Here is a 26,550-nt window from a genome sequence, read left to right as displayed (position 1 = left end):
AAAAAAAAAAAAAAAAAACTACTAGTTTCCTCCTTTCTGTTATTGGAGTCTCTTGAAGATGATGATGGTGAAGTTAGTGATGATGATGATGATGCGTCATCTCTTCACCATATTCTAACCCTGTGTTGAGTATTTTTCATGCACGATCTCATCTAGACAGAACAGCCACCTTATAATGCAGGTACGGCACACAGGTGACAAAACCAAGGTGTAGAAAAGTTAACACTTACCTAACGTCACACTACTACTACAAAAGAGAAGAGTTTGAAAATCACTGCTTTAGTATTTGCATTAATTAGCCCCTAGTCTTTCAGTATCTACAAATCAGGAATGCAGACATGGCTTAAGCTGAGTGTCTGTGCCTCAGGACCTTTTAGAGTCTGTAACCACACTGTCAACCAGGGCTGCAGTCTGATCCAAACACTCAACCAGACGAGGAGGAATCCATTTCCAAGTTGACTCATGGGGGTGTTGCAGGATTTTGTTTCACTTGAGCTGTTGGACTATGAACTCTGTCTCTCACTCACTTTTGCTGGAAAGCTGCCATCGTCCCTGGCCACATGGGTCTGTCCATGGAGTGGCTCACAGCACAGCGGCTGGCTTTGTCAAAGGAGCAGGTCAGAGGGAGAGTGCGCAAGATGAAATTCGCCATCTTGGTATAACCTACTCTTCAAGGTGACATGTTATCCCTTTTGCCTTATTCTATTGTCCAGAAGAAGCAAGTCACTTGTTGAGTTCACACTTAATGGAAAAGGACTACACAGGGAGTTGGAGATCCTTGAGACCCTTAAAGACTGCCGACTGGGTGTACTCCTTTCTGGATAACTAGACTGCCTCTATCTGCAAACCATATAATATTGTGGAGGGGCCTTCTCCTTCGACACTCCCTCATGGGATCTCCTGATACATTCATTCCCAAGTCTTGCCACAGTCTTCCCCAGTGCAGTTTCTCCTCCTTACATTCACCACTCCTGAAATATTTGAACCTGAGAAGCATCACACATACTGTGATTACCCACCCGGGAATAACTCATCCAGTCCCCTCATTTTGCAGACAAGAGCACTGAAACACAGCAAAGGAAAGGGGCCTTCCTGAAATCCCACAAGAAGCCGGAGGCAGGGCTGGGGCTGAAGCTCAGCACATCCAAATGCACCAGGATCCTTGCTGGGAAATCAATCCAAACCAGGCACTTGGGCTCTGGGGAGATTGCCGACAGTTCATCAACATACAAATGAGGGAAACATTTAGGCCATTCTTCTCCCTCTTCCCCTTGCTTTTCTTCACAGGGGGCTGAGTTCCTTCCCTCCTGGGAGTAGAAAGGGCTCACTTGTTAACTGAGCAGTGAACAAGCCTTTTTGTGTGAAAATCCAAGGAGCGCTGCACTGTGTCTGATGTGGTTTCAAGGTACACAATGCCCTCTAGTCCTGAGTCCGGGTAGTTCCAAGAGGAAATTTTTGAAAACAATGAAGGAGCATGAAATATACATTTAAAAATCCAATACCAAGCTTAAGTCTTCCTAACAAAATTTCTCAAGTTGCAAATCCTGGGGTTCCAGGAACTCCCAAAATTCGGTGTAAGTTATTAGTATAATGCAAAACTTTCTACAGAGAATCTAAACCTTTCATTTGACTGTAAGGGTAGCCACCATGATGTCACTAAGGAAAGAGGTGAAGAGCTCCTATTTTGAACTTGTAGAATAGCTGGAACACTTTTATTGGTATAAAGAAATGTCCAAAATGACAATCAGCAAACCTTGGTTATCCCCTACACATAAACAAACACACCCAGTATGGGGGATATCAACCAGGAACTTCGCACTAAGCTATATTTCCAGCCTTTTTTTGTTTTTTACTTTGAGACAGGATCTGACTCACTAAGTTATCCAGGCTGGATTCAAACTTGCCAACCTCTTGCCTCGGCCTCCCAAGGGCTCCAGGATTGTGTCACTATGCCCAGCCATACATTTTTAGATATAAACTAAACTCAGACATCTTCCCTATTCATCCTAACTTTCAAAGTATTTTATTCCTTCCTACAGGTTGTGATTCAGGGGCTGGTATTTGTACTTCGGGATTCAATTTAGCTCAATAAATCTCTGCTAAATGCCCTACACCACTCTAAGTGCTAACAAACCAGAGTGGGTGCTTGTTAATTTTTTACCATTCAGCAACCATCTCCCCTGCTTTGGGCAATACCACTTCAATTTCCTTCTAAAAAATCATTCATTTTCCTATTCCTGAGCCATGGTCTCTGGGTTTAAACCAAACTCCACTTGGTGCCAGGGACACGGTTTTGGACGAGCACCTGAGATCATCCTTCCGCCCATGAATATGGTTTGAGGAAGGCCCTTGCAATGCGAAATCCTAGAGCTCAGCTGAATCCATCAGGAGAGCGGGTTGAACTGCCTCGTCCCTGGAGTAGAACCTGTGAGTACTGCGGGTAAATCTGCAGCAAGACCTGAGTCTTGGAGCCAAACAAGAGAAAGAAATGAGGCTCAGAGGCAGCCACATCTGGAAGTAATCCAGGCTCCAAACTGAGAGTTAAACTGGTTTTATGTCACCCTCAACAGTTACTTAGTGAACAGTCTGCCCTTGAGGTATTCACAGTTCAGTAAGGTCATGTGTTTACAGTATAGGATATTAGGCAACAATGCTGTCCATATGCACACATATACACATATGTATTTTGGAAGAAGGAAGAGGGAACATTAGACTCCCCCATTGGTAGCTGGCATTCTGCCTTGATGGGATAGAAGGATTTGGGTAGGATGCGATTAATTGAGAGGAGAAACTTCCATAAGGAAAGACCAGTGGGAGCCTGGAACACAAGCAGGGGAGAGCCTGAGTGCCTAAGCAACAGGGTCAAGAGTTCTCCCAGAAGTTGTGATTTTGGTACGTTACATCCCTGCCGCAGACCCCAGCTTCTTGGGCCATGGGATATGATCATATTTACTTCTTTAAATTGTTCAGATGTAATTCACATATCATAAAATTTGCCCTTTCGAAGTTTGTGACTCAAGGTTTTGATATATTTACCAAGTTGTACAGTTACCACTAATTCCAGAACGTTTGCATCATCCCAAAAAGAAATCCCACATCCTTGTCAGGCACTGTCCATTCCCCTCTCTTCAGTTCCTGGCAATGTGTACTAATATCCTTTCTATCTCCATGGTTTCAACTAATATAGACGGGTCTGAAAAGTGAAATCATGTAACATGTGACATTGCGCATCTGGCTTCTTTCACTTAGCATAATGTATCAGGGTTTTTGCATGTTGTGGCATGTATTCGTACACAATTCCTTTAATAGGTGAATAGTGTTCCATCATATATACCGACTACCTTTTCATTGATTAATGGTATGGTCATTGGAGTTGTTTCTATCTTTTGGCTATTGTAAGTAATGCTGCTATGAATATTCGAGGATAAATTTCTGTGGGGACATGTTTTCAGTTCTCTTGGATACATACAGAGGAGTAAGAGTCTTCTGACTGTCGCTCCACTTGTATTCTTGTCCTCTCTCCAATCCTTTATTTGCAGCCAGACTGACCTTTCCAAAATGCATATGTATTCATGTTAAACCTGTACCACAATGTCCACTCCACTTGTATTCTTGTCCTCTCTCCAATCCTTTATTCTGCAGCCAGACTGACCTTTCCAAAATGCATATGTATTCATGTTAAACCTGTACCACAATGTCCCCTTGATCATAGAATAAGGACTAAATTTCTTAGTATGCCTGAGGAAAATCGTATTTCCCAAAACTCTTCTCTAAAGTGCAAGGGCTAAAAGTAACAATAATTTGGAGATCCCATATGAGCATCCAAAACCCTAACATTCCCTCATCAACACATGCACATCTCTTTCCCTTGGGCTGGAAAGAGCTTTGTAATTACCTCGATGAGAGGAACGTGGCAGAAATAATGGCTCATGACTTCAAAGTTGGGTGTAAAGGGCATTAAGACTTTGGCTCAATTTTCTCTCTCGGGACACATGCATTTGGATCCCTGAACTATCTTCTAAGAAGCCTAGTTACCTTGAAGCTGCCATGCTGGAGAGAACACAAAAAGAGATCAAGATCATGTGTATGTTGTTGCTAGAGGAGCCCCTTCTCTTTCTGCCCTGAACTGAGCCTTTCCAGACCCGATGCAGAACAGTGACTGATGAGTCCAGTGATGTTTCCAACTCCAACCACACCATGGCCACCACCATGGGTAGGACTCAGAATAAGAACCACCCAGCTGAGCCTTGATCAACCCCAGAACTGTGAAAGGCACTGGCACTGTTATTATTGTTTTAAGCCACTGCTTTGAGATGTTTTGTTATACAGTAATAGAGAACTACAACAGATTTTGCTCTTAGAAGTGGGATACTGCCCTAGCAAAATCCACAATGCAGCCATCCCTTTGGAACACTGGTGTGTGCAAGTTACAAGGGCTTAGAGGCATCAGTTAGTACAGCTTCAAGAAGCTGCTGGTGAGGATTTGGCAACGTTGGGAAGAAGTTATAACCCCTGTTATGCAATGATAAAGTTCAGCATGTACAGTCACCAAAGGGGAGTGTAAAAGAAAAAATGTACATAGGAACTGAGCGATTCAGATAAAGAGTGTAGAGTTCCAGGCAGAATGTTGATACTGATTTCTGTCTTCCAGCAGTGTGGTAGAGAAATATGTCAAAAGGATTGTGTGGTTTTCTATCAAAAATTGTTTTAAATGTAAAGGATCCTTGACTTGCATGTTTAAAATAATTTTTTCTCATTTCTAACCTTCCCACACAAGAAAAAAAAATTCTTAAACTAAGCAATGAATTTAAGACCAAAATGAACTTCAGATTGGAACTAAGATCTTGAGTACTCTGAAAGATTTAAAGTGATTCTTCATAGAACCTTTCAACAAGCTGAAGGTCTCTAGAACCTTACAGGCATGCCTCGCAGACACTCTTCACTGACATCATTAAACTTATAATAATCGACATGATTCACAGCAGGCTGACATAAAGCCCTAGATACAGAATCACTTTTATCAACAGAACTTGAAGGTAGCTGATTGAGTGAGGCTAAATAAGGCACACAGGAAATTGTCGAAGTTTTTAAGAAAATCATCCAGACAAAAACTACCAGCCTGGAACAAAGGGGAACAAAAAGAGCTCCTCAAAAAGATACTACAGATTGGAGTCAGATTGAATAAAACCTATTCAGTTGCAAACACCAGCTGTTTTACAGAGAAGGAAGCCGGATTCGCAAGGTGGAACCAAGATTCCCTGCTATAGAGAATCACTCCCAGGAAATGGGACGAAATACTATTAATAACATGGACGTGATGTTTTACATTTTCTATGTACTTGTGAACACAGTGTGACCCCTCTTTCCCTACTTTCTGAGTGGGAATATCTGTAATGATATCCCCATACTTGTTCCACCATGATATGTTAGGTGTTGGTTGGGCAAATAATTTTTCTTTTTAGGAAGCTTGATTTTCACCAGAACGTGACTTCAATGACAAAATCCTGGACCTCGGGGCTGAGGCTGGTAACACAAAATTATGTGATACAGAAGAGTCTTGGAGGAGGATGTGAGTGTAATTTGCCAGTGGGAATGTTATGAATGATAATGACCAGAAGGTGGACTTTTAAGATTATATGTTACCAAAATATCTGCAACAATGTTTCAGGCTTCCTCTACTATTGTAGTAAAGCCTTGCCATGAGCACCATTCAACAAAAGTTGATCCCTGTGCCCCTTTGCTTGAACTGAGGCTGGGCTCCATGACTGAACAATGAATAGAATGCGACAAGCTAACATTTCATGACTTCTGCAGCTCACTCACAAAAGGTGCCACAGCCTCACACTAGTACACATGCATCTGTAGAGCCCCAAGCTGCCCAGTAAGAGGCCTGGCTATCTTGGAGTCACACAGAGAAAGAGAAACACCCAAGAGACGCAGCCATTCATCTCCCAACTGCTTGAGTTTCACAGACCCAAGTACCAGAAGTACAAATAGGCCCTCAGATGATATCAACCTCACCCATGCCCTAACAGAACATGACATGTTCTTCAGCCACACAGAAAAGCCAAATGAGAACCACACAGCTGAGCCAAGTCAACTCCAAAGCCGTAAGCGAGAACAAGCGATTGAAATTCTGCCAATACCTTACGGAGTCATTTGTCACAATGATGAGCAGAATAATGACCTACCAGGATCTGCGTGGCCTGAATCTTACAAATGTCCCCTGAGCCATCTTGATCTAATTGCCTCATCTCTCATCATACTCTAGCTAACTGGCTTAAGTGTTTTTGTTTTGTTTCTATTTGTTTAATATACTATATTCTTTCCTTCTTCTATAGGGGCTACATATGCACAGGTCCCTCTGTCTGAACTAATCTTCCCAGTTTTCTCTAGTTACTTCCTACTCAGCCAGATTTCACATCCTCAAAGAAGTTCCCTCAGATTTGGCAAATTATGTTTCACATGACCAGTGAGTGCCTTTCCGTGGCAGGACTTTTTACAGCCTTTATTTTTACTTTTATTCTGTGGTTATTTAACCAATGTCTTTTACTAGTGCCAGATTTTAAGTATCATGAAGCCACAGAAAATGTATTTCTGGTGCACTGCTCTGTTCCCAGTGGCTAACACAGAGACTAGCTCCCCCTAGACATTCAAGAAATGTTCTTTTTGAAGAAATGAAAAAGGAAGAATAAAATATCCTGACCCCCAATTTTCTCAGCAATAAAAGTAAAATAGAGATGACTGATACTATGGCTATAAGGAGTAAATCAATAGTAATATGATGGTTTTAAACTAACCCAAACATTACTTAACAAATGTCAGTTCTCTTCCTGCTTGTCTTGTGCGAAGATATCTAGTCAGGTAGACCAGTTGCCCTGCTGCACTCAAAAAAATAAATAAAGACTAAGAAAGGAGGATTTTGTTTCCCTTTGATCCCCTTCAGCCTTTCCCTTACCTGACCACAACACTGCCTACCTGAAGCTCTTGCCAACCCATCATTCACTCTCAAACTTCTTCCTCAAGTCCCATCTGGAGAACTTTTTGATTGGTCAAAGATAATTGGGCTAAATGAGAATTAGAGGATCAGGTGAGAGCAGGAGATGAAGCAGAAGCTGGACAGGAAGCAAAACTGTGCTGCAGCCAAGTGAGCAGAGAGAGGAAGCATCGGGTGTGGGAATCCGGGGACCGAAGTTCAGACTCTGGGCAAATAAACTCTACTGAAAGACAGAAACCTTGCGCAGGTAGAGTCCTGAGTGTGTCCAGTCCCCAACAGAAGCAGCTTTCCCCAAGTGGAATACAGCTGTGCGTTGGCTGCAGCATTTTTCTGCTTTTGGCTGCCATCCAAAGCCATCTTTCTTCTTGGCTCAATTCTAACAGACGTCGGCAGTGGCTCTGGATAGACAAAAGTGAGGAGATTGAAGGAAGTCTGATGCTTTAAATTTTACAATTATCACTGTTGAAAGAGATGAGTGCAATTTGGTATGATTTCTTTATGTTTTTAAGGAGGAAGAAAATGAAGGAATGCTCAGGGCCGAGTTTTGAGTGTGGCCTGGAATATTACTGCTGTCCAGTTGAGGAGTTCATGGATAAGGGGAAGTAGGGATGGTGCCAGAACCCTCCTCCTCCTCCTCCTTCCCTTTCTGTAATATTTTTTTCAAAATGCATGCAACACTACATTACACAGCTTTTACTCATTTCAGTAACTCAAGACAGTGACAGCTGGATTAGTCTGCCCCAGTTTTGAGCATGCCCTCAAATCGCCTGAAGTTCCTATTTTCAAAATCAGTCTATTAGGCACCACCTCCAGAGATTCACAAAGTCCCTGAAGCAAGTGATCTGAGAAACAGACTTTGGGAAACCACAATTTAAAAAGCCCTGTGATTCAGACTGGGCAAATAAATCTCCATTCACAAATTAACTCTGATTGATTGAGAGTGTCTGCCGAAACTCCGGATTGAGACAAACTCTGAGCCTCAGCCGCTGATTGGTGATGTCTGCCGTGAATAGGAAATGGAGAGGTAAAGCATCTGTGTTGTATGCTTCCCATGCCAACGTCAGCCCTTCATTAAGAATGTGTACAAAACGTCTGGGCTGGGAAAATTGAGATCTATCCAGCCCACACTGCAGTGAAACGTGTAAAAGTGTAGTTTATCACAGAGGCACGAACACAATCCTTTGCCAAGAGAGTAGGGAGAAAGGAACTATACACAGAAGATCAAGGAAAATTTTGTAGAACAGATGAAATCTGAGCCTGACCTTAGAGAATGAATAGGAATTTTCTAGGTGAAAGAAAGGTATGCACCTAACACAGAAATTATCGCACATGCTTCAGACACACATGAAAAATATATATAATTCCTGGAGTTTGGGGTGTGTGTGTGTGTGTGTGTGTGTGTGTGCGCGCGCGAGTGCTCGCGCGTTGGCTGAAACACAGCATACATCAGGTCAAGGGCCAGGGTCAAAGCTACAAAAGTCAGGTAGGCACGAAAACCTAGTTCTCTAAATAGTTATAGCTATCAGGGTCCTAGTCAGACATAAACCCAGGCAGAGGCCACTGAGCTAGCATAATCTAAGATTTTATTGGCTACATATTGCCTTTCCAAAACAGCCACAGACCAAACATAATTGGGAGACTATAAAATAATTTCCACAACCCATTCTAATCAGCAATAATCCTAAAGGAAAAAAACAATTTGTTCATTTGAACTTTACTTTTGTTCTGAAAGGTGTGAAACTCCCAAGCTGACCAGACAGTTAAATAACTGTTTTGTTTTGTTTTGCTTTGCTTTGCTTTGCTTTGCTTTGCTTTATGGTATTGGGGATTGAAACCAGGGTCTTTGCACTGAGCAATTTCCCTAGTCCTTTTAAGTTTTTATCTCAAGACAGTGACTCTAAATTGTTAGATTACCAAGTTACAATGACAGGGCTAAAACTTCTGATGCTCCTGCCTCAACCGCCCCGAGTGCTGGGATTACAACTGTGCAGACATCAGGCCCTTCTCCCCTGTGTATTTTTAAACTGAACTCCGCAGGTTTCACTTCTTCCTTCCCACTGCTTTGTTTACAAAGGTGCTAGAACTGCTCTACTGCCTGGAGGCAAGTTTGTTTAGTTGAGGTGCCCTAACTCAATTAGCTGTGGACAAAGGAGCACCATTACGCAAACAACAAACAATTCAAAGCCATCCAACTCAGTGATTTCCCTCCGAGACTGGCAGCTCATCTCTTTTCCTTACAGTTGTTCTCTGTATGAGTATTCTAAAAAAAAAAAAAAACGCAATAGAAGACAAGTATTAAAGCACTTAGAACTTCAGGAAACAAGATGGGTATCGGAAGCCACGAAGGAGCAAGGAGTTTGAGGGGAGTAGAAAGACAGAAGAGAGTTATTCAGAAGACACACAGGCCTGATAGAAAGCTCAGCAAATAGAATGCCCAGGTGACTCCCTAAACCAACACTGAAGCTCTTCAAATTTTTATGTAAGACTAAACCTCGGAAATCAAAGCAAAGAAAATAACTATGGAGTTTTGTTTCATTTCGTTTCGTTTCCACTGAGCACCTTCAATATACTGTTTCCTTTATTTATCCCACAAATATTTGTTATGCAGCCACTATTTGCCAGGCACTCTCATGCGTATTGGGGATGCAGAAGTGAACACTCTGGGCATAATTTCTGTTCTAATGGAGCTCAGGTGATAGTAGGAGACACAGTAAACCAGAGGCGAATGTTCACGGCACCCACAATGGAGAGAGAATAAAACTGAGTACCTCTAGGAAGATGTGGAGGGAATGGAGTCACTGGTAGCCTGGTCAGATGGGAGGTAACATTTAAAGTGAAGAGATGACATTTGAACTGAGACTACAGCCAGTCTTGCAGAGATCTAGGGGACAAAGTTTCCATGCAGGAGCAATGCCCTGAGCGAGGAATAAGTCACAACGTGTTGAGAGACACAAGAAAGGTTCGTGGAGCTGGCACACAAAACTGAGGGAGAAAAGTTAGGAAATGTGCAGGGAGAAATGGAGAGCCAATGATGAGAGGATTTTATTTAAAAGCAAAGGGAAGTCGCTGAAAATGTCTGATGAGGAAAGAGTCTGGATCTGAGTTACATTAGTAGTATGGCCGTGTAGACAGTAGAATATACAGCAAAAACAGGAACCAGAACCACTGAAGTTGACCAGGAACATTGGTGGCTTGGACTTGAGAAGACGCAGAAGAAATCATTTCATTTAATCTTGACAATAACTTACATAGTAAGAACTAGAATGCCCATTGCGCATATTTTTTTAAACAGAATTGGCATGGTTTATTGGGTAAAACGATAAAGTCACAGCACAAAGGAGTAGCAGAGCAAGAGTCACTCAAGTGTTTAAGGATCACAGACGTGCTCCCTTTGTCACTCCTCCCTCGGGAGGTGGGGGGTCATGAGCAAGGTCAGAAGAATTCAGAGACATAGAGTCCTGGGCCCTCAAAGTCATAATCAGTGCTGCAGCACTGGAACTGGGTATTCTGAATCCGAACTCCACCGACCCCATGAAATGAAACGTGTGGGTTGTCTACGCCACCCTGGTAAACCTGAAGTTATTTAGACACGCCAGTCTGAACAGCCAGCAAGTATTTATTGAGCACTCACTATGTGCCAGAGACTCCATTCTTCCAAGCGTTTTGCCTATCCAAATCTCCAACAACTCTAGGAGGCCAGTTCTGATATTACTCCCACTGCAGAGATGAGAACACTAGAGTGTGGAGGGATGGAGATATCTGATTGCTCCTCGGTCTCCCCAGTGAGAATGAGAAGTCTCTGAGTTGGCCCTGTGGATCCCTAGACCCCATGCCAACGCTGGGACACAGTACGTATGCGAGTGTAGCAAATGAATAGGTGTTAAGTCCCATCCATCCCGTCCCCCCCTCCCGCCACCCCTGCTCCTTTCCTCCCTACTTCTCCCTCCTTTCCCTTCCCCCAGTCTCACGGCCAAATGCTCCATATCATTCTTTTTTTTTTTTTTTTTTTTTTTTTTTTTTTTTTTTTTTTGCAGTACTGGGGTTTGAGCACAGGGCTTTCATGCTCAGCCCTTTCTTGCAGTTTTTATTTTGAGATCATCTTGCTAAATTGCCCAGCTAGCCCATGATCCAACTGCGCAGCCTCCCACAGAGCTGGGACGACAGGTGCACCATCATGCCCGGCTCATTACGCCCGTAATTCTTACAATTGCCCAGCAAAGTCCTTCTCCTTCTCCCATTTCGTAGATGACAAACTGAGGCTTCCCAGAAGCATCGCATTTTAGAGCTAATGTTTTAATTCCAGTCTTTCCAATAACAATCTCACCTATTCTACACAAAGATGGAACTCTTCTCCAGAGACTCAACGGGTCTGAGGGAAATGTGTGAGAGGAAATGCATACTTTCTGGGGCTGTCTCCTGGGACATAACTACCAAGCGACATAAATGATATTTACAGCCTTGGGCTTATGGCTCCACTGAAGTCACAAGTGGCACTGCTCATTAAAAAACAAAACAAAATGAATAAAGAAGACTGATTGTCCAACCATCCGCTGACTCTGGGCTGTCCTGTGCCAAGGGTCAGCATCCGGACGGTTCTGATGCGGGGAAGAGTTAAGCTTTGAGTTATTATCAGAATTAGGGCACTTTATTGGTTCACACAGTCCAATCTTCCCCAGCCATTATGGTTTTGCCAAAACATTAAACTACTTTAAACTTTCATTTTCCTCTTAAAACTAAATTAGTTTGGAGGAAATTGTATTTTCCAAGCTCTAGCACCAGCCTCGGGCAAAGGGAGTTACAGTACAGTGCACAAATAAACAACAATCACAGCCTAATTATTAACTGGTAAGAGAGTGGTGTTTCTCAAATTACATGTACCTTGGAGTTTCTGGGAAGATGGAGGAAAGCCGCTCTCTAGTGGATCTCCTCAGGAAGTCTTGAGTCATTTCCGTGGCTATCTTCTTGCTTCTCAGGCTATGGGAAAAGAACAAAGGAATTCATGAAGCACCTACTATGTTTCCGTATGCTAGGTCCTAAACTATGTTACTCTATCCTCACTACTACTATTGCGAGATTTTGTTTTATTGGTAAGAATCCTTGAGTTGTGTGATTGAACCTGAACCTATCAGGGTGGGGCACCTCTATAATCCCAGTACTTGGGAGGCCGAGGCAAGAGGATTGCCATGAGTTCAAGGCCAGCCTGGCCTACGTAGTGATTTCAAGGCCAGCCTGAACTATGTAGCAAGACTCTGGCTCAAAAAACTAAGGAAAATAAATGACTAGTGAAGAAAGTTGATTTGGTGAGGATCTATGTGCCAGAAAATGTGTTGAGCCTTGTTTTTGTTTTTTTTTTATTTTAACTATAACATATCTATTCCTTCTATCCGTCTACCTCTCTTTGGGAAAATACTTCTTTGTTCCAACTGTATATATAGTCCCAAGAGTGGTCACATGACTGAAGCTGAGCTCATCATAGAACCGCAAAGGCTCATGGGATTCCAGCTGAGCTCACCACAGGATACATTGCACCCATGATGACTGGTCCAAGGCAGAGGAGTATGGTGGACCCAAAGCCAGTCACACATCTCCAGGATTCTTCTGTCTGAAGCTGGAAGTAGGGATCCTTTTTGGGGGAGAAGCTAGAAAGATCTAACTTTTATCTAGTCACTTGGGCAAGTAAGTCATTCCCAGAAAGACAGAAAAGAGTTTGTTGGATGTAGATCAGAAAGGTGGAAAGAAAGAATCCTCTCTGTGTTCCCATCCTATCCACAGTTGTCCACAGCTCAAGCCCAAAACCCACCATCACCTTTGCCTCAGCTGAGTTTAGGCAAGATGGCTCCTATCATTTGCAACAAGTCTGATGGCAACTTCGTCATCATCTTTAACATCAATGAGCACATGAGGCCCTAAGTGTGTCACTTGTATTGACTTTGCAGATCACAAAACGCTATGAGGGAAGGACAAATGACACTCCAGTTTACATTTATGGAAACAGAGGCAGGGGTACCAAAGTGACTTATCCAAGGTTACAGACCTGGAGCTTCTTTTACTGAAAATCTTGGCCTGGGTAGATGTCTCTTTTATCCACACTTACCTGAAAACTATGATACAGGGACTGAATATCCCCTTTCACAGAAGGGGACAACAAGTCTCAGAGTGGAAGAGTGTGAATGTGATGGAACTCGGATTCAGACCCAATTCCAGAGCTGATGCTCTGCACCTCGACCCTCTATTACTTCCACACAAAAACTTCCTGTTAGATTCACTCAGCTGCTTCACGAGTCCTCAGCCCTGACCTGATCTCTTTTTATTTCTACAAATGGAAATACCTTTATTGTGTTTTCTTTTTCCGAAGATGATACACGCCGCCTGATGTTATTCTCATCGGCGGTGCCCCAGCCCGCAGATGGCAAGGACTGAAACTTCCTGTTATACAACTGTTCTGAACTTCCAGAGCTGATTGCCCCTGGCAGAAGCAGCCCCAGACAGACCAGAGTGTTTGATGCTGAGCGAGCTTGTCAGGGCTGCCTAGGCATTTGCTAGTCCCTTTTAATTTGGAAAAAGAGCAAGAGAGTCTGGGTGTGCAGAGATGAGGGGAAGGCAGGAAGACAAGGAAGGGCAAGGTGAGATGAAATGGGAGTTTCACAAAGCAGCAGTCAGGAGTAAACCAATACCATTATTGTTCATTCCCCTGAGGGACTCCCGGTAAGACAAGGCATTTGGGATTGCACTTGAAAATGAGGGTACGGTCGGGCTGACCTTGTACGCAAGGTCACTGCATTCGCCGAGGAACCCAGGACCCTTCCTGATCAGGCAGTGAGGTAGGTGTGGTCCCAGAAGAATTCCCCACCTGCAACCCACCCCGCCGAGTCCTTGTCTCATGAGTGGACTGTGAAACAGACTGTCCATCGTGGCTTTCTACAAGTAGCATCTCTGGGCTGAGAGGAGGTGTCTTCAAAATCCCTAAACACGAGTGGACTCTGGTAAGAAAAATGTGAGTTTGTTTGCAGCAAGTGTTGGCACAGTATACTGATCTGGTGTCACTAGCAGGCACACCGCTGGGCTGTCCTCCTCCGGCCTCCCACTCTAGGAATTCCATGAGTCCATGCTCAGAACAGATTCCCTCCTCTCTGAGAGGCTAGGAGGTTGTGCTGGGTTCTTCTTGCTGCTGTAACTTAGAGGCTTAAAACCACGCAAACATATTATGCTATAACTTGTGTATCAGGAATTGATCTCTCAGAGCTAAAACCAAGATGTCAAGAGCATTGCATTCTTATCTGGAGATCAGCTTTGAGAAGTAGCCTTCACCCCTTGGCTGATACTTCCTTCCTCGAAGCCAAGTACTTCATCTGCCTTGTCCCTCCCTCACTGTCTCTCCTCTGCCTACTTTTAAGGATCCCAATGATTACTCTGGGATACTCTCCTCGCCTCAGTGTCAGCAGATGAGCAATCTTAATTTCTCCCAAAGCCACAGTCACCCTTCGCCACGTAACCTGACGTGCTCAGGGTTAAGATATGAACATCTGGTGGGAAGGGTCACTGGCCCACCTATTATCACTATTTTGCCTAAGAATTTAGCAAAATTCTTAATGCTTTGAATGCTCCTGCTGTTTCCAGAGATAGTGAGAAGACTTAGGCAAAGAAACCCAGAAATTAACCTGGTACCAGACACTCCGTTTGGTGCATAAATGTACCTCTTATTGTCTGGAGAAATGCTACGAGCTGTACACAGAGACACGTATGCAGGTGTTTGCTGAGCACTCTTGGTACAACAGGGCTGTGGAAAACACCTCATTAGTTAGCAGTGATGATGTCCAATTATACCACTGAGCACATAAGAACTTCCAAGGCAGCATCTCCCTTATGAAAAAAAAAGGAGTGCAAACTTTCATGTGCACACAATCACCACACTCTTCTATCCTGGTAATAAATGCTTGCTTACATTGTTGGCGTCTTCCCAGGCTACTGAGTGGTCAAAGTGTGGACACAGATCACAGTTTGACCACCAGGATGTTGGTTCAAAGAAAGCTTACGAGCTGTGTCAAGGCCACGGTGTTGGGATGACTGTACACTGAGATGCACCTCTCTACACATCGCAACAGCAGATCACACTCAGATCACTGCATACTCCTGGGGTGTCCGCCTTTGGGAGCATTTGGGACTCTCAGGCCAGGACTAGCAGGGATCAGCTGGTCAGGACAGTGGTTCCATTTGGGGCTGTGGCAGGGACACCCCTGTAGATGTCCTGACCCTCTGGGGACCCGTAGGTGGGCTCACAGTGGGTGTTCCAACATGCTCCTACTCAACTAATGTTCTTTAAAAGTTCCATACTGAAGAAGTTCATTGTTCCTTTTTCTCCAGTTGAATATCACAATTACAGTCACTAAAAAGGGCTCTCTCTTCGTTTTCTCTCTCCCTCTCTCTCTCTCATTGCTGTTTCCTCATCTCCTTCTATATCCATCTCCATTACTTCTGTCTCTTTGTCTCCCTGTCTGTTTTTCCTCTGTCTGCCTATATCTCTATATCTGTCTCTGTCTCTCTGCCTCTTCTGTCTTTTGCGCTCACTGAACACATGTGGGCACACACCTTTTTGTGTGTGTGTGTGTGTGTGTGTGTGTGTGTGTGTGTGTGTGTGTGTGTGTGTGTTTGATGTCTTCATTGGAGGTAGGGTCTGCTTCTCTCCTTAGACCTCTCTGCCTCCACCCATTGTTCTCTGAGCTCTGGCTCAGGATCTCTCCTTTGTTTGTTTCCTCCCCTTAATCCTCCTCCCTCTGTCACCTTGTCTTGTATTTCTCTTTGATGTTCCTCTCATTGATCCATCGCACAACAAAAGGAAAGGGAGAGAGACAGAAGGAGAGAGAGGATGCACACAGCTCAGCTCTTTTTTTCCCTTTCCCCTCCACTGATTCCAGATGCTGAGCCCGTGTCCTGGGCTCTGTCCACACAAATCCTACGATGAGAGCTCCAGGGGCCGAATCAGCTCTACATAGAAGGGAAGCAGAGCCTTCTCCTCTGCGTCCAAAATACCAGTGCATTCGGTAGGAGCTGTCACTGTTTTTAAATAGGCTGCAATGTTCTCAGTGATGGTCTTTGATTTTTCTCCAGAAAGAAGGAGAAAGAGCTTCTTAAGGTCCCCAAATGAGTGCCATGTACCCGCTTACAGTCAGCACTTTTATTGTTAACTTTCTCCACAAGGAAATTCTTCCATTCCAGAACCGTGCGGGAAAGAAAAAAACGAATCATTGCATACCCAGCTCTTGCTGGTTGCAGATTTTTCTTCTTCCCATTTTATGTATCTAGTCATAATCTTGCACACATAAAATTTAAGCACCACTGCATTGTTAGCATTTCGCAGAGAAATTGTCTACTACAACACCACCAATTTACTTGAAAGAATTGCTGGAGTCTGTATTTACAGCCAACAGGCCCACACTGACTCATAATGCTCCAGGCGGAGCAGTGACAAGCATCCTGGCTTCCGGTTGCTCCATTCCTCCTCTGTGTAACGCACTGGCTTATTATAAATGCACGGCTTCCATGACAGGGACTAAAGCCGCCACTCTTGGACACCTGTCAGAAAAGATCGCAGAGGCGCTGGAGGCCATTTTGGGACGGCTCCAGCGTCGGAACCTTCCAGAGAGAGATGACGTCTGGCTCTTCACCATTACTTCTGGGTTACTTTGGGTAAATCGCTTAACCCTTCGGAGTTCTGCTGCCAATCTCTTAACACGTGACGTAGAAACGTCCATCTCGTTTCTCTGGTTACTGTAAGAAGGGCATCAGATATGATGCAAGTGACCACAGTACACACGACGCACATGTACTATACCGGGTAACGGATGTCCATTCTTCTCCTCCTCCTGGCTCAGGGCTGGGGTCTGGTACGTACTGAGGACTCCATGGATGGTTGAAAGAATACGGGGGCTTGGGTGGGCTGTGGGTGGGTGAGATCGGCCTCGGCCTCCAGACTCAAAGCTAAGACTCTGAGAGGTCCCTCCCCTTCCCCTACTTCCCAGGTTGTTGACAGGCCTTTCCAGCTCAAGGACTTTATAATTCTTGGGCTCCAAGAACAAACAACCTGCACACAGTCTATACGATTCGAGGATCTATTTGATGACGAAAACCCACATGGGATTGTTTGAAGCAATAGAGGATAACATCAAATGACACAACCAGCATGTCCAAGAGGAGATACCTTCAGGTATGGCTGAATCCAGCTCAGTAGCCACAGTCAGAGTTTACCCTTTTAGTTATATTTCCCATGAGCTTCTTTCAAGATGGCCGGCTTCACAAGGTGGGACCTGTGTTCCTAGACTACAACAGTTTTAATTGACTATGGACTGAACCCAGCCCACTGCCTGTGTGTAAATAAAGTTTTGTTGAACCACCACAGCCACTGTTTCATTTCTGTACAGTGCATGGCTAATTTTGCACTGCATAGGTAGATCTGAGAGGCTACCAGAGACATGACTTTAAGTCTAACAGAGACATAGCGCACAACGTTTAAAATGCTTCCATCTGGCCCTTCACGGAAGAAGGGTGCCAACTCCTGATCTACAACAAAGATTCCTACTGTTTTCCAGGTGCAGGTATAAACTCTCAAGATTTACGTGCTCCCTGAATCACTTGCTGTGGCCAGGGAACAGGAAGAGGCTATGAGTTGCCCCTTTGATTGAAAGTTCTGCTGAAGCCCAGGAAAAGGAAAGGGGCTCTTCTTTCCCTAGGTAAAAGCAAAGGGTTATTAAGGGAGCATGAAAGGAGTAGAGGCAGACAAAACAAAGGATACCCATTACCGAGAGATGAATGGGTCCACAAGGGCAGCCAGCCCAGGCTCACAAGCCCAAATGCCGAACTCCAGCTTTGCAAAAGCATCTAGTGCTCCAAGATTCTCTTTGATACAAGTTTTCAGTCTACATACACATATTTCTTCTCTGGAACAGGGACTCACGTGGGTCCCTGCGATCAAGAATTCCAAGGCCATCCTCTCCAATGATGATTCAGCAGAGGACAGAGGAAACAAAATAAAATACTATTGATCCTTCAGCTCGAGATACAGCCAAGGGCAGAGGCTGAGTTGTTCAGGGATCTTAAAGCAGAGCTATAATCTGAAGCTGGAAATGACCCTTCAGATGATGCCCAGGAACTCCCTTGGTGCCAGTTACAGGACTCAAGATTCAGCTCCTTACTCAGTGGGGCCATGAAAGCAGCCCAAGTCCAAACACACTACATCAGGAACTAAATGAATGGCAGGTGTCACTCCTCCCTCCTCCCTCCAGGAGCACAGCAGACAGAGCTAATCAATCACAGAGCTCTTTCCCCACAGTTTAAGGCAGTGGACATTCGCTCGCCACCAGTTGGTAGTAAAATTAAGTCTATTTATTTCTCCTGGTCGTGCGGGTGCTGCCTCTTCATCCAGCCACGAGGACAAGCCTGCAGTACCCCCCGGTTTAGACACCTGCATCCCCTCTCCTCTCTTCCATCTATGTGTAGCCGTAACAGTCCCCTATTCAAACTCATTTTATGAGAAACTAAATGCTCATCCACAGATTCATGGATAAACAAAATGTACCATATACATAAAATGGTATACTGTGTAGCCTTAAAGGGAAGGCAATTCTGATATATGCTAAGATATGGATAAAATTTCAAGCTATTACTCTAAGTGAAATAAACCAGACACAAAAGGGAAAATTAGGGTACAACTCACTTACATGAGGTCCTAGAAGAGGCAAATTTATAGAGAGAAAAGCAATAGAGGTTATCAGCAATAGAGGGCCGGGGGGCAGAGAGAATGCAGAGCTCATGTTTAATGGAGCCAAAGTCTCAATTTGGAATGATGAAAAGTTCTGGAGGTGGATAAGAGTGACGGAATGTGAGTGTGCTTAAATGCCAGTGAATTATACACTTGAAAAATGGTTGAAATTGTCTATATTATATATTTAAAGAATCAAATGGCTTCACATAAGGTTCATATTTAGGTTCTTGGTGTTCCTATCCATAAATTCTAGCTTTATTCTTTTTAAATTAACTTTATTGGTATATTTAATGTATACGATATAATTCATGGGTGGAAATTTGTATCTTTACACAATCAGTCTTGGTCCTTGTTCTTTTCCCCATTCCCCTGCCCTCCTTTCAACCCCTACCTATCTACAAAGACTTTGTTTCCATTATTTTTCATTTTCATATATTAATTCCATTCCCTTCTTTCTTAATATGTTTCATATTTGTATTGTTTCTACCACAGGTTAGTTTCCTCAAATGCACTCCATGTCTGCTTTTTATCACCTTTCCTTACACGAGCTACTTTTTCCACCTCAAATCCTATAACTATTTGGTTTTTTTTCTAATCATCCGGGAACTCTTTTTCTACTCCACGTGACCTCAATAGCCTGCAAACCTCACTCCACACCCACCTTACTCCTTTCCCGCTAGTTCCTGTCTAACTGTCCCTTCGTTCCAACAGCCCTTTGCTTACTTGCTTCTAAGCTGTGCTGTGTTCCAGTCTTTCTCCTCTGCCATTTCACCTTGATAAGACAGAGGCACCAAGTCCAGAAGTGCTGTAAGAAACACATCCCCAAGCTGCCCATGGACCCAGGACACATGTTCTCACACATTCACATGCATAAGCTCACCAAGGAGTTTGTTTAAAGAGTAGGCTCTGGCCCAGGGGTTCGGGTTCCCTTGTCCCCTGTTTCAGATCTACATTTTCACGAACATTGTCCTAGCGAGTGTAAAACTCCAGCCTGTGATAATGTCAGCCTGAGGTTGAAGGAAGCAATACCTGGCCTTAAGGAGAATGCTGTAATGCATACCTTGGTATAACATTTCTTTAAATTGCATTTCATTTTTTTATTTTATGTCCAATCTATTTCTTAGTTTTGTGCAAATTTCTGTGAAATATCATTATTGTATAGCTTGATTTCCTACAAATAGCGTAATTATGAAAATTTCCCACAGGTTGTCATCCTTTCCACTTAATTAGCCACACCTGGGCTATTTGAACCACTGAGGTTATCCACTAATCACCCCTGGTCTTTATGATTTCTCATTATCCGCCTTCTCCAAATCCTTCATTTAACAACCTCAAGCCTTTCTCTTTGACCATCCCTGAACCAATCCCAGTGAGCAAAATGAAATATGCCAGTTTCCCCGATCTGGGCTACGCTTCCTCTGTGGACCTGAAAAGGGGAGAGCGGGCCTGTTCTAACCCAGAACTTAACAAGAGTAGTTCCCCAAGGTGAAATTCCCACTCTAAAGTTAGGGTTGATGCTGCATAGCCCCAAAAGATGCTCTTCCCAGAGATCTCTCCACATGCCTAGCCAACTGGGTAATGCCACAGCTCCCAGGAATTGTGACAGCATTTGTACCTCATCTCCATCCGTAGTTCCCCACCTCCATCCCCAGCTGCCTGGGCCCCACATCCTGCCCTGATGTTTCTCACACCTGGCATGACAGAATGAGGCACTGGGGGCTGGCTGCAGGTGACAGAAGAGACAGGCGGTCTCTGCTTGCTCCCGTAGCAGACGAGTACCTTAGGAAAAGATGCAGACCCTGAGAATCTCCTGCTAGTAGACTAAAATTTTCTGCTGCACCCTGGAAGAGTTATTAATTGATATTGTTAATATCCTTCATTGAGATGGATGGGAAGGAACACTAATTGCTCTTTGCCCGCAAATCTCTCCATAGTCATACTTTTAGACAAATAACAACCTAAGGACAAATGATTCACTTTCAACATTTAGCACTTATTTGGTTAAGTGGAAGAAAGGCAACAAGCCTCAAATTCTGTGATTGAGTCACCTATGAAAATCCTCCTGCCCTTGTCCTAAGATGCTTTCCTACTGTTCCTTCTCCCCACTTCTACCTCTCCACTTCCCAGTTCTCTTCTCCTCTCTCACTTTTGCAGCCACATCTCTGGTTCTTTGGTTAGGAGCAGAAAAAGAGAGAAATCCCTTTGACAGGAAGTGCGGCCTGGTGGAAGAAAAGTAGCCGGTGACTTCAGACATGCAAGAAAAAAAAACAAGCTGTTCCTAAACTATTTGTCTTGGAGATGTTGCCACTCTCTCAAAGCTGCCTCAGATTAGCAGAAATAAAAATAACTACTCGAATTTGAATAAGCAAAAGCTATTTAATCAGAGCTTGCTACAGAAGTGGAGTCAGCCCCCATTGCATGTACTTGACAGAGACCCAGAGCCAAGTGAAGGGATGGGAAAGGTTTACTACAGAAAAAAAGGAAGGCATTTGAGTGTTGCCCTGACTGGAGGCTGCTGGCCTGGGATCTGGGAGGCGGGCTTGCCTTTCCAGTGGAGCATCTTGTAAGACTGGCTAAGGGTGTGCGTTTGACTTTCTCCAGTTGGTCCTAAGTTGGAAGTGGAAGTAAAACCCAGTAAAGTTATTTGTTGACCAACTCCTGACTGTTTGGAATCAATCACTAGAGAAGCTGTGGTCTAGTTTCCCAGACTGATAACTACAGAGGTGGTGGGGCAGAGCAATGTCATATAAGGTCTAGCCATTGCCCATTTGAATGTTTAGTCTGTTTCCTCCCCCATCAAAATGGGGATGAAAACAACCCCTAACTCATCTGATTACAAAGAGAAAAAAAGAAGAGGGGATATTACATTCCCAAATAGGTACATTGGACATTTATTCTTGCATTAAACTAATGGTTACCTGTTCTTGGTAATGGGGACACCCTAGTACACCAGCAAGAAAGGTTTCCAATCTCAGAAAACTCTTCTTCTACCTTCAGTAGCAGCAAACAACAAATAAAATCATTACAGACCAAGACAAACGTGAGGAAGACAATAAAGGGAGACCATTTATCACCGAGTGGAGGCAGCTGTTATTTCAGAAAGGAGGTTCAGGAAAGGCCTCTCTATGAAGATGGCATCTAGATAAGAAGGAGGCAGCCCTAGCCACAGAATGACCTGAGGGAAGAGGGGTCCAGGCGGGGGTGGGGGGACAGAGAGTGCACACACCCAAGGCGTGGCACTTCCAAGGAGTGTGAGGAAGGGCAGGGTGGCTGGAGGACTGGGCTGAGTGCTGGGGAAAGATGAGGACAAGACCTCAGAGAGGTAGGCGCGCACAGCAGGCGGTGGGCATGCTCCGGAGTTTGTCTTTTACTTTAGAAGCAAAGGGAGGTGACTGGTGGGTCTAATAGAGCAATGAAAAGTAACCTGATTCGTACATGTAGCCGACCAAGCAGAGTTTAAAACAAAAAAAACTATGACAGTGGTCTGGGCAAGAAGAGAGATGGAGAGATTACCAAATCCAACGTGTATGTTCCAGGCAGAGACAAACTAGTCCGTGAGCGGGTAGGACTTAGGATCAGAATAAGGAAAGAGAAGAAGCACAGACAGCTTCTGCGGCAGATCGAGAAAGAGCTAGAGTTATCCTAACGATCATGTTGACCAGTTTGGGGAGAGGGAAGGAAGGTTCATGGCTGGGGAAGAAGGTAGGCTCGCTCCCGTCTCCATCCTGCTTGAAGACACACAGAAGATCACTTTGTGCTCTGCAGTCCTGTGTACACACAGACTCATTCCTTTCTGTCCCCTCTTCTGATCCTGATGTGGTGTCTTGCCTCCCCATTGATCAGTGCAGACAGCTGCCTAGAAAATGAAACATCCTGCATCCTTCACAGCGCCTCCCTCCCTCCCTTCCCTTCCCTGCCACAGGAGGCCAAGGGTTTCTATGGCCAAACTTTCCTAATTACCTTCACAGCAGCTCTCAAGTTCCTGGCTGACTCTCCTGAAAAAGAGAAATCGCCTCTAGATGTGGGGCCCAGGCAGGGAGCTGGCCCATGATTGGTGGGAAATAATAGGGCCGTTGTGAGGGTCTCTGGGAATGGGCCGTTCAGGAACATTAGCTAAGTCCACTGGCACCTCGCCGGGCTGGGGCTCACAGAAAGATACAATGAGCCAAGCAGAAGCCACGGTGATCATCAGAAACTCAGAAACTCTGCTGGGACCCCTGGTTTCCCTGGGGATGGAGGGAGCAAGAGGGCTCTTGCTTGCAGGAGCTATAACTGGTGTCCCTACTCCCAAAAACCCCTTTCTGGGGTGAAGTGTTCAAAGTCCTGTGTTCTGGGTAGCTCTGAGCAATTTGGATTCAACTCCCCACTCTTATGCTTAATCCAGTTCACATTCATGAAATTCCACTTTCCCATCTGTAAAATGGAGATAATGATGCCACTTTGCTGGGTGCTTCCAGGGGTTAAGGGAAGTCTTTACATAACAATGTCTCAAAGAGTCCCTGGAATGTAACAGATGCCCAATAAATATGATCCCTTCCACTCTGTACTTTTGAAAGGGCCATTTTTGAAGAGCTCCATGCCCTGGAATCCAACTAAAGCCCCCCAGGTCCTTCCTAAATTCCCGCCACAGGAAGTGACCTCCCCACTGGTATGATTCAGCACCACTCCTCATCCCTGTTCTCCTTACTGCCTCCTGTCTCCCACTGAAGCCACCTGATGATTATTAACAAGATCCTTCCTTCGATGGTATAACAGGTAATGCTCACCAGATGTTTACTGTACACCAGGTACTGTGCTGAGCATTCCCTATACACTCTCTTGTCATCTTCACATCTAATCCATGAAGCAAGTGTTACTAACACCCTCACTGTAGATATAAGGGAACAGAGGATCAAAAAGTAAAATACTTCCCAAGGTTGCATAGTAAATAAATGGCAGAGCTAGGCTTCCAATCCCTGGCCAAAGGTCAGCAAGCACATCCCAGTCACCATGCTGTACCAAGATGTTCACATCCGTCTGCTATGAGCTCTGCACTTCCTCATGACTTATTTTCTCATTCAAGTCCTATTATAACCTAGAAAGCCCTCTTCGCACTCACACCTATTTCACATTTGAAAAACATCAAGGCCAAACAAGATAAAGTAATTTGCCTGACACCAAAAGCTACAGAATGGCAAGCAAAAACATAAACTTAGCTCAACATATGGGCTTTAACCTGAGGGATACGGAAATCAGGGGTGAGACCCACGTGGCGACATAATCTTTTCCCATCAACATAAACTCTCCCTTGGAGCACAAAAATCCAGTTATTCTAGATCTGCATTACTGAACGTAAGCTCAAAGTGAGAGCCCCGTTTCTAACTCTGGAATTAAACCATTCACTCTTGTGTTTAGGGTAGGAGAATTAACAACTGTCCGTTATTGCCCTGATGCTTGTCACTTTTATCCTGAAGGATGATAGTGAAGACACCTTCTCTGGGTGGGCAGTGAAAACCTAGGAGACTAAGGGCTTTGGGGACAGGCAGTCAAACCTCCACTCTGCTCTCTTATGTGACTGGTGATTCCTAACCCAGGAGAAGAGTTGGTCTTGAACACATCAAAAGAGCGGGAGGCAAGATGTCAGAGCCATTCAGAGCACAGCGTGGTTGTCAGTCGGGGCTGGGCTGGAGCTCAGGTATGACCTTGGTCAAGTGACTTTAGCCCTCTGCAGACGAGCATTCTCTTGTGGGAAAATGGTAGGAATAACACTTCACCACTGCCCTGATGTACGAAATGGAACATCGGGTGAAAACCTGCGGCAGCCGGGCGCTGAGGTTTAATAAGAGCTCACGAAATAGTAGTTTACAATTGCAGATGCTTCCAGGTAGAGAAAATGCCCCTCAATGAAAGAATGGGGGATCTTGGACAAAAGGGTTTCTTTCTGTGCTATGAATCAGCAGCAAGGAGGTATTTCCTGCCTCACCAGGTCTATGACTGGCAGCCAAGTCAATTGTCCTCAACATCTCACGAGGTCATGAAAGGGATTTGTATGAGGACAAAATAGAACGCCACATGGAAAGCACCAGCACAGAGCAGGCTACTCAATGAACTCCAAGCAGCTCTCCCCTCCAGCAGCTACACCGCAGCCTGGCGTTTGGCAATGAGTTCAGAAGACTCGTCATAACCTCCCTGGCCCGAACCATTGCTTCTTTGATGGCTCCTCTTTCGCTGTCCCCGGCTGTGACCCACACCTAGTCGTGGCCACCCTCCACCTCGTGACTCCCTTGAGATCCAAGCTCCCACTCCTTTCCTCCTTATAAACCCAACCCTGTCACCTTTCCCAAGCACTGTCTCCAAGGCCTCCCTGAGACAAAGATTCAAAAGGTTTCCACAGGGTTTAACTGTGCTCCAGGGAGCTTTGCCTGGAATCACCACTCTCCCACGCTCCTCACTGACAAATAGCAATTCCTTGATTCCCCCCAGAGCCCCACTCTTGTTGCACCCAGAGAGAGGCTCCTTCTCTATTCCTCAAGTCAGGCAACTCCTCCAAATTGTCTCTCTCCCACTTGAAGAGCCCTTTGGACTCTCTCAACACATATTCATGTTGGTTCTGATGTGGGAGCATTTGAGTGGGTTTATAGCTCACCCCTCAACTCACCAGAGCACTGAATATTGCAAATGCCCCACACACTGGGGAGTGTGCACCTCCACCCACACATCCCTGCATGTGGCTGAGATGTCACCGTAGTTTCCACAGAAATCTGATTTCCAGCATGAAGGTAATTTCACCAAGGTTACCAGATAAGAAGTAAGGTGCTTACCTGGAAGGGAGGGTGAACTCTGGTGGCATCCAACAATCACTCTGAGCAAAATGAGGCCATGAAGAAAAGCACTCTGAGAATATGGGGGACAAACTGGAAAATAAAGTACAAGCCAAGTTAGGTTATCAGTTCATAGAAAAGTTGAGGGGGTAGGGAAGGTGGGATGGGTAGGGGAAGGGTAATAAGGGAAAAGAAAAAAATGTGAGATAATGAAAAGATGGAAAAAAGTGTTTGTAGATGGGGAGGGGAGGAGGGGGTGAAGGGAGGGCAGGGACAAGGGGAAAAAACGAGAACCAAGTCCTGCCATGCAGAGGTACAAGATCCCAACAATGAATGCAACTGTACTGCATCCCTAAAATGTACCAATAAACTCAATTAAAGCTGAGAAAAGAAGTTTAGGGGGACAGCATCAAAGCCATCATGCATACCTTTCCTTAATCGGTGACATCATATCAGTACCCTGACATTAATCATGGTGAGAGCATTTACACCACAGTCATTAGAAGACATCACAGATTAGAGTGTAGTTTACTTTAGTTATTTGTTTTAGAAAGTCGGTTCTTAAACACTTACCAGCACACCACTGGTAATGGTGGAGTGGTAGAGAGGTTATGGGTACAGGCATTGTAACCAGGAGGAATGGGGAATCTGAGCAAGTTATTTAACCTTGGTTAGCCTGGATTTGGGGATCTACAAAATTAAAATAGGTTGAGTAACCTTGAAGGGATTCATTCAGATTACATGCCCTCAAGGTCCAGAAGGCAGCGTAGTGTCCAGCACATAGAAAACTTTCTCTAATAGTAACCATATTTCCAGTACCAGAGTGGGGAGGCTATGAATTTATTTTCCTACAATCTCTTTCCTATTCATGCTTGATCAGCTTAAAGGGGACAGGGCAAGATATGCAGTTCAGGAGCAGGGGAAGGTTGACTATATACATTTATTTTTCAGAAGTGCCAAAGTCAAGAAGACATTTTCTACTACTTCTCAACCTTGCC

At 44.5% G+C, this 26,550-nt stretch overlaps 1 long non-coding RNA gene across 1 annotated transcript; it reads right to left on the bottom strand.

The window, feature by feature from the left end:
- Positions 1 to 6,230: 6,230 nt before the first annotated feature.
- On the bottom strand, positions 6,231 to 25,648 carry LOC117284134. The gene is made up of 3 exons (XR_004515227.1): positions 25,553 to 25,648; positions 11,876 to 11,971; positions 6,231 to 7,395 (listed from the first exon to the last, which is right to left on the bottom strand). It is a non-coding gene; the product is annotated as an uncharacterized LOC117284134 (long non-coding RNA).
- Between the last annotated feature and the right edge of the window lie 902 nt (positions 25,649 to 26,550).

Source organism: Fukomys damarensis, unplaced genomic scaffold (genome assembly GCF_012274545.1).
Source record: "Fukomys damarensis isolate Sample0158 unplaced genomic scaffold, DMR_v1.0_HiC HiC_scaffold_34, whole genome shotgun sequence".
NCBI lineage: Eukaryota > Metazoa > Chordata > Mammalia > Rodentia > Bathyergidae > Fukomys > Fukomys damarensis.
Note: the sequence above shows the minus strand (reverse complement) of the source record. Positions and strands in the feature narration are given on the sequence as shown.